General features: G+C 38.4%; 1 pseudogene; it reads right to left on the reverse strand.

Moving 5' to 3' along the window:
• Positions 1-6,238: 6,238 nt before the first annotated feature.
• The window catches only part of LOC140839541 (UDP-glucose 6-dehydrogenase 1-like), a 2,876-nt pseudogene continuing 597 nt past the window's right edge, over positions 6,239-8,517 (reverse strand).

Raw genomic sequence — 8,517 nt, forward strand, 5'->3', positions numbered from 1 at the left:
AATGGATAAAGATATGTGATCTCATACGAGATTTACTAATCTTTTTATGTGTTTTTCTTTTTTAAAAAAATAAAATATATCAACTGTTTTATTTGTTTAATCGACACTTTGTTGGTTTTCGAGTTGCAATTAATGTTGGCAAAAACTTGTGTGAGACGGTCTCACGGGTCGTATTTGTGAGACGGATCACTTATTTGGATCATCCATGAAAAAGTATTACTTTTTATGCTAAGAGTATTACTTTTTATTGTGAATATGAGTAGGGTTGACCCGTCTCATGGATTATGACCTGTGAGACGGTCTCACATGAGACTCACTCATTAATGTTTTAATACACTATTCTTGTGTGACATTGGTTTGATTTTATCAAAGTGTTGTATCAGTTATGCAATAAAGTACGAACATGTTTTTTTTCTCCTAATCTGGTAGAAAGCAAAAGAGGTTTGCTTTTGAATTGAAAAAAATTTGAAATAAGTGGGTTTCAAACTTTCCACACAAATCTATCATTTATGTAGGTAGGAATTTCAAATTTCTCCTTTTTTCTATGTATTTTTCTTTGCAACGATTTGAAAAAAATACAACCAAACTACATACAATTTCAAATTCCAAATCCAAATACAACATGAGATAATCTTGGTATTGCTGCGTTGTGTTCATGTCATTGCAATGAATTCGTGTATGAAAATTCTCTTTATTCTAGTATTGTCTCGATCATTAGCGATCGCACCGCTGCCCCGCATAATCTCCTTTGCGACCACGTCGTGATCCTCGCTGTCGGTGTACTGGTCCCCGTCGACCACAATTGGTAAATACTGGGAAAAGATGTGCAAATACTCTTCAAAAATTTCTTGTACCTTAACTTTTATTTTAGGCCAAAAGGTCAGGTGTTTGTGCCTTTATTCCTCTACTGTTGCTGTAAAGCTAGCCTTCAACTTTACTTTCCCAAATATCAAGATCTTGTCATATTTTAAATGGGTTTTTTTATTTTTTTTTCCAAGTTTCTTAGCTCATGTTGTGAACTAACGAGTGAATTGTTTACATAATTTTGGCCAAGAAGAAGCCCGATACATGATTTGAGCATCATATAGTATTTTCTTCCAGAAATTCTCTATTTCATCAAGAATTTTAAGGGGAAAAAAGAAACTTTTACTCAAAAAACACATCAACTTTTCGATGGCAAATGATACAGAAAATCTTGTAAAATCAGCAGACGAAAAAGAATGCATATCCTGGGATTGCATATATTCTTGAAAATGGAGTAGCATATTGTCGGCGGCTATAAAGTTTGAAGTAATCAACGAAGAGACATTGGCTTTTTTCACGACGCAATTCGAAGAAATTAATGAACGACAATAAATAGTAATGATGTTATTCTCCTCGTAATGAATGTGCACACACAAGAATACAAAAACCAACCGTCCCCAACTACTCTAAACAACAAACAAATCCACGAAAAACACACGAACACCAAACGGAAAAGTAAAATGACAAATCATATATCAGTACATAATTCAATGCCTCAAGAGTGCTACGGCGGAGAAGAGAACAGACGACACGATGACAGCAACAGAGATCGGAAGTGAGACGGCGCCTCCGACGTCGGGCGCCGGTGCCGGGGCCTGAGCTGAGACGGTGGCGACCAGAGCAGCGAGGGCGTAGGCTAGCAACATCGCGGTCACGGTGCTAATCTGCGCCATCGGGGGGGAGAGAGAAATGGCAGAAGCTGGCTGCGTAAGGGCGTGTTTGGGGGAGGTGTGGGTTGCTGTGATGGGATTTGTGGTTGTACAATTGCAGGGTATTTATACAGAGGATGTGGGGACCCGGGAGGCTACTTCGACAGCTGGTGACAGATGAAGGAAGATGGACGCGTCGTCTACGGCGTCGTATGGGCGGTGGACACGTAGCGTGGTGGTGGGGCTTGGGCTAGGCTGTTGGCTTGTCCTGTCCTCGACCCCTGCATGTGCCTTATTCGGGGAAAATTCGACCCTGCCCCTGCAGGCAGTGCCTGCAGGGGCAGATCCAAGGGCCAGAATTTTTCTGGCCCTTGGTTTTTTTTTTTTTTTAAAAATTTCTCCCCCCCATGAAATGATCTGGACCGTTGATTGGGTGTGGGGGCAGCATCGACCAAACCTACTTATTCGGATACCTCCAATTATAATGTCATCCCCTCTACGTTATTTTTTACTCCATTCTGTTAAGGCGAAAAAAAAATTCTAATTTTAGAAAATTATTGTATAGTCGATGATTGATTTTATGCCATGATTAAACTCTTGGAGATTTTCCTGAATTGAGGATGCCAAAAAATTATTTCATGACTATTGAAATCACGATGATGTTTAATTGTGAGATCATATTCACGTGTTCGTTCTGATCACAAATTACTTATTACTCTTGAAACTTCTAGATTTTACTGTTTTTTTTTTTATTATCAAAATCTAATTAACTGAGTTGGGTGGACAATCTACCGCAGAGACGTGTACTTTTCCTGTTAATATTTTTGACTTGATAGGATAAATTCGGATGGTCTGGCCTGCACTGTGAGTACTCTTGACCGGGTAAGATGAGCTCAAGTGGTCTGGCATGTACTATGAGTACTCTGGATCGAATAGGATGGACTCAGGTGGCCTAACCTGTGAGTACTCTGAGCTGGGTAAGATGAACCGGGTGGTCTGACCTTTCTTGTGAGTACTCTGGACTGGATATGATGAGCTCTGGTGGCCTAGCCTGTACTATAAGTACTCTTGACTACTCTTGACTGGGTAGGATGAGCTCATATGATCTGTACACTCAAGAAGAAAATGTCAATGGATGCTAGAAGGGTTTCTTGCGTAACTACTCTGATGCTCAAGTTAACACATTACACACTAAGTAGAGAAAAATTTATTGAATGCAATATCTCATGTCCCAAATAAATTAGCAAACATGTGTATTTATTGGAGATAAGATATCTCCATTGTAACTCTTGGACATTGTTCCTGATTAGATATCTACCCATGTCATGCCTTTTGAAGTAGGCAAGGTGACTCATACTGTCCTTGGTCTTCTCATGGACATTGATGTCATGTTAATGATTATGAGGTATGGTGACCCAAACTTATGGGTCTCGTTCTCATATCCTCATGGTCGGTCTGAGTAGAAAGGAAGCGATCTAAAGGTTCTCGTCAGTGACAACGTAAGGTGAGCCCGGGTCGATGGCCTGAAAACGTGGAGAGGAACATACCTCTCGATTACCCATGGACATGATCCACATTCACTTAAGTTAATCTTCTCGGGTACCCTGCCTTGTCTGGTCAGGGAGACTCCAAAGTGCTGCAAATGCTTGGGATGCTAAGAGCTTCTTTGCCTGACCATACAATTTGTCCACCCCAACATTATCATTCAACCTTGTCCTATCCGGTCAAGAATACGAGTCTGGGCTTGTATGAGTATGTAGTGGTTTTATGTTCTTCTCGAGTTGTTGTATGTCCGATGTTGTTTACAAATGTTACTCTTTCTTTATTCAAATTGACTTTCATCAAGTATCCTCCTAACTTCCCGGAATCCGAAGATGGGCCTTAGCACATCCATACAAATATTCGGCAAATGTATATATACACACAAAAAGAATATATTATGATAGGCGCCGCATAGATCACTCGTTATTAAAAATAAAATTGTGAACGTAGTTGATGAGGGTTCCAAATTGTGCCAAATTTTAGTAAATTACATAATTATGTAATAATTTAGAATATGTAATTTTGTGTGTGATTTGTGGTGTGAATGGAAATAGTGTGAAGGAATAAATTAAATGTCTAAATTTATAGTGGCGTGCATATAAGACTAAAGGTGTTTCAATTCTTCTATTGCCTCAAATATCACGGCTCATGGGATCCACAGCCATGGGTTGGCAACGTTTCCCAATCTAACTGATATTTTCTGATCACCGGCCAAGAAAATCTGTTGTCAAGCTAACAAAACTTGAAATATCATAGAGGTAAATTCATATTGAGTGAGTCTCATGTGAAACCGTCTCACGGATCATAATCTGTGAGACGGGTCAACTCTACCCATATTCACAATAAAAAGTAATACTCTTAGCATAAAAAGTGATAATTTTTCATGGGTGACCCAAATAAAAGATCTGTCTCACAAATAATACCCGTGAGACAGTCTCACACAAGTTTTTGTCATTCATATTTCCCCCTTTTCTTTAAGTGAAAAACAAAAATAATTCTCTATCGACCTCCTTTATTTATGAGACTACAACTGTCTCTCTTCTTCTATCACATTTTTTTTTGTTGTTTTAAAATTATGAGAGACACCATAAACATTTGAACACAGAACCGTTTGTCTCGTAAATGATAATAATAAGTATGAATTATCTTAACAAACAATAAACCCACAAATCAAACATCATATAATAAGTAATTATTATACTGCATAAACTTCTTATGTCTATCAATTTTTTCATCACTTAATATATACATCTATATCGTTTAATCAATCCCACAAATTAAGCGAATTCTAAAACATGGTGAGAAGGTATTTTGATAAATAAAACAAACTTTTTGTTTTTGGGCCCCCTCGCTTTTGGTGGAAAAAGTAAACCGGACCGATCGGTCATTTAAAATACGATAATTCGAATCAAAATATCACGGGTTCAAATCATGTCATCCCTACCCTTTACCCCCACTCCCACTCAACTATTATTAGACCTTTATTTTTGGGTATCCGATTAAACCAACCCTGTAGTGGGAAATTCATATTCTAACTAGAAAAACACGCGTTTAGGCATCCGGTCCGACACTTAGAGGAGTTTAAACTCACGATTCTACGGCCATATGGTGGGAATTGTTGGATCTATAGATGTCTTGTAGGTGTCAAAGATGGAATATTAGTCTTTCTTTTTCATATTTTTAGGTGCGACATCAAATTCATCAATTTCATTTTTTTTTTTTATTATCATGCTAATAATTCATCTATCTAAAAAAAATTGTCAATCACGGTGGAAAGTTCTTCATCATCGTCAATTATTTCGGAAGAGGACATCTAAATTAATGGACACAAATGATTCGGTAAGTGTACCTAAACCCATTTCTAGACAGCTCATAATCTTATATAAAATTTTATATTGTCCCATTAAAAGCAAAACTTCTAAGAAAATTAATGAAAATTGTCATTTTCAGGTTCTTAAATTTATCGTAGATTTTTTAACAATAAAGATGATTTTATTTTTTTTTTAAAAAGAGCTTAATTATGTGTCATTGAGATCTGTGCCAGTGCGAACTTTAAATTCATTTACCACTGGAAATGTATATATAATTCTTTTGCTTTAACGAAATGCGTTATGAAATTTTCTATGCTTTGCATGAGTTCACATTGTCGACATAGGCTTGCTGATTTCAATCCGAAGATTAGATTGCTAAGGAGAGAAATAAACGTTCAGAACGTGTTTCTTGATAAAAAAAAACAGTCGAATTTCCATCTTAACAAGCAAATTTAACATTCAAAAATCAAGAAACATGACGGAAATGAAAAGATTGTGAAGATGTTAAATTCCTAAAACCAGGGGAGGGGGCCTTGGGAAACTTTTGTGGATTTATCGAGCTATTTGCCAGCCAGTTTCTCTGGAAGAGACGACATCTTCCCCAAAACGGTTTTATTAGCCCGGAAAGTTGGTCGATTTTATCTTGTTTTAGAAGGGATCATCAGTTGGCTCTTGACTCGCCACTCGCGCGTCTCCATTTTCGCTTTCAGTAGGCTCACGAAGGATAAGTTCTTTGATTCACCATCACGAGAAATCTTTTCATCATATCTTTCTGTTTTAGTTTAGCTTCCCTAACTTTGTTATCTTCGCCAAAATCGAAACTTTTAGGAGGTGGTCTTTTGCTCTTCTCCTTGGAATTGTTCGAAGAGGGGGATACAAAATAAGCATTCGTTTTTAGTTACTTTTATTTTCGAAATTTCAGGTTACATATTTCTAAAAGTTTTGAGGGTACTCGTGCAAAGAGAGAAATCTTGAGAAAGTAACAGTACACTTTGTTTGATGAAAAATGTTCCGGGAAATGAATGAAACAAAGCCTCAATAATCATCCATACATCAACCAGTACCCACTTCACATTCAGAAGAATCAGAATTTGATCCAAGAAACATCACAAAGATCAATGTTAAGTTTTTCTTAGTTCCAAATTTCGGAAATGTATGTAATATTTAGACATCATTTACGAGCTAGCGACGTTACCTAAAAATGAAAGCAAAAAAACTTGTAACCTCACATTACGTCACAGACAAAACAAAAATCAAGTCGTAATACTACAAGTAAACGACAAGATTAATGTCATCAACCATAATTTTAGCCCAGAAAGAACATAGTTGCTCCTCTGACTACAGATGTAATATAAGAATAATAAAAAACTGGTCTACTTCTAAAATGAAAATGATGGAAGAAAATGGATCTTAGGGCATGCTTGGTGGAGAGAATAAGGTCATCTCATTCCCTATACTCATACTTGGTAAGACATTAGAATGAGAATGTTCATTCCAATAGAAATGGCTCTCAATTCTTACCTATTTTACAAAAAAAATCTACATGACTATATCTTCATAAAAATAATAATAACAATGATATAAAGTTTCCTTACTCAAAGTATTATGCCATTTGATTCATCGCGAGAAGTATAGGAGATATTCAATTTTTATGCAACAGCAGGCAAGTCCTTGATCCAGGCATCGAGTGGCTTGCCAATCGAGTAAACAATAAAACCAATCTCCCTGAGCTTCTGCACATCGACAATGTTCCTTCCGTCGAAAACAAAGGCTGGTTTCTGCATATTGTCATATATTTTCTGGAAATCAAGTGTTTTAAACTCGTCCCATTCAGTAAGGATACAAACAGCATGAGCGTCTTTTGTTGCCTCATAGGCGCTCCAAACGACAGAGACTTTCTTGACTGTGGTTGGGCTCATTGGCTGGAGATGAAGGGGATGATCCCAATCGAATTTGTTCATAGAAAGGTCTCTCTGGATCTGGTCCTCGGTGACCTGGGGGTCGTAGATGCTCAACTGAGCCTTGTCACCTAGGAGTCCTTGGCAAACATCAATTGCAGGAGTCTCTCTCGTGTCACCTGTATCCTTCTTAAAGGCAAAACCTAAGATGGCTATTTTCTTGTTAGAAACTGTGTTAAACATAGAAGAAACAATGCGGTTGACAAACCGGCTCTTTTGATAGTCGTTGATCTTAATAACTTGTTTCCAGTATTCTGCAACCTCGGGAAGACCATTGCACTCGCAAATGTAAACTAAGTTGAGTATGTCCTTCTGGAAGCAGGAGCCACCAAAACCAACGCTAGAATTAAGGAACTTGGGACCAATTCTCGTGTCCTTGCCAACAGCGTAAGACACTTGGGTAACATCTGCTCCAGTAGCTTCACATAGAGCAGACATGGCATTGACCGATGAAATTCTTTGAGCCAAGAAGGCATTAGCAGCAAGTTTGGAGAGCTCCGCTGACCATAAATTGGTGGTAATGATACGATCTTCGGGAACCCAATGGGCATAAACATCCTTCAGCTTTTGGACTGCCTTAAGGCCTTCTGGGGTTTCCCTGCCTCCAATAAGAACCCTGTCTGGTTTAAAAAGATCTTCTATGGCAGTTCCCTCAGCAAGGAATTCTGGGTTAGAGAGAATCTGATAATTAATTCCCTTGCTGTTGTGAGTCAAGATTTTTTCAATGGCCTCAGCTGTTTTGACTGGAACTGTGGACTTCTCAACCACGATCTTGTCAGATTTCGACACATCAGCAATCATGCGAGCCGCAGTCTCCCAATATGTCAAATCTGCAGCTTTCCCAGCTCGAGGCCCCTGGTCTTAGTTGGAGTGTTGACTGAAACAAAGACTATATCAGCCTCAAGACATGTTTCTCAACATCTGTACTGAAGAAAAGATTCTTGCCACGGCACTGCTTCACCACATCATCGAGTCCTGGCTCGTAGATAGGAAGCTGATCACTGTTCCAGGCATTGATGCGAGCAACAGAAATATCAACAACAGCTACTTCAATTGCAGGGCATTTGAGAGCTATCACAGCCATGGTAGGGCCTCCCACATACCCAGCTCCAATGCAGCAGATCTTCACCATCTTTTCTACGTTAGCGTGGCCTGGAAAGTAGGAAAATCAACATGTGAGCATTTAGCACAGATACATTCTCACAACCCTTATATAGAAACATAATATTGTCCCGAGTCAGCACCATAGAGTGTGCAAATAATAAGATATAAACACGAATAATCACATTCCTTATTAGACAACATCAGCCGTTTTTGGCTATATAAGATTCTAATCGCATGGACATGATTTCGTCAGATCTTAACATCATTCCAAATCACACCCATTTCACCAAGAAATCTTGCCCCGGATGCTGGAAGGAACAAATTGGTAGTTTGCTCACTATCATACCATATCTTTCCACTTGGAAAAGAGGGATACAAAACAAGGAATGGACCAGTATACAAATATCTATAGTCGGTTGCAAGAAATAG

Source organism: Primulina eburnea, chromosome 8 (genome assembly GCF_022965805.1).
Source record: "Primulina eburnea isolate SZY01 chromosome 8, ASM2296580v1, whole genome shotgun sequence".
In the NCBI taxonomy this organism is placed as follows: domain Eukaryota; kingdom Viridiplantae; phylum Streptophyta; class Magnoliopsida; order Lamiales; family Gesneriaceae; genus Primulina; species Primulina eburnea.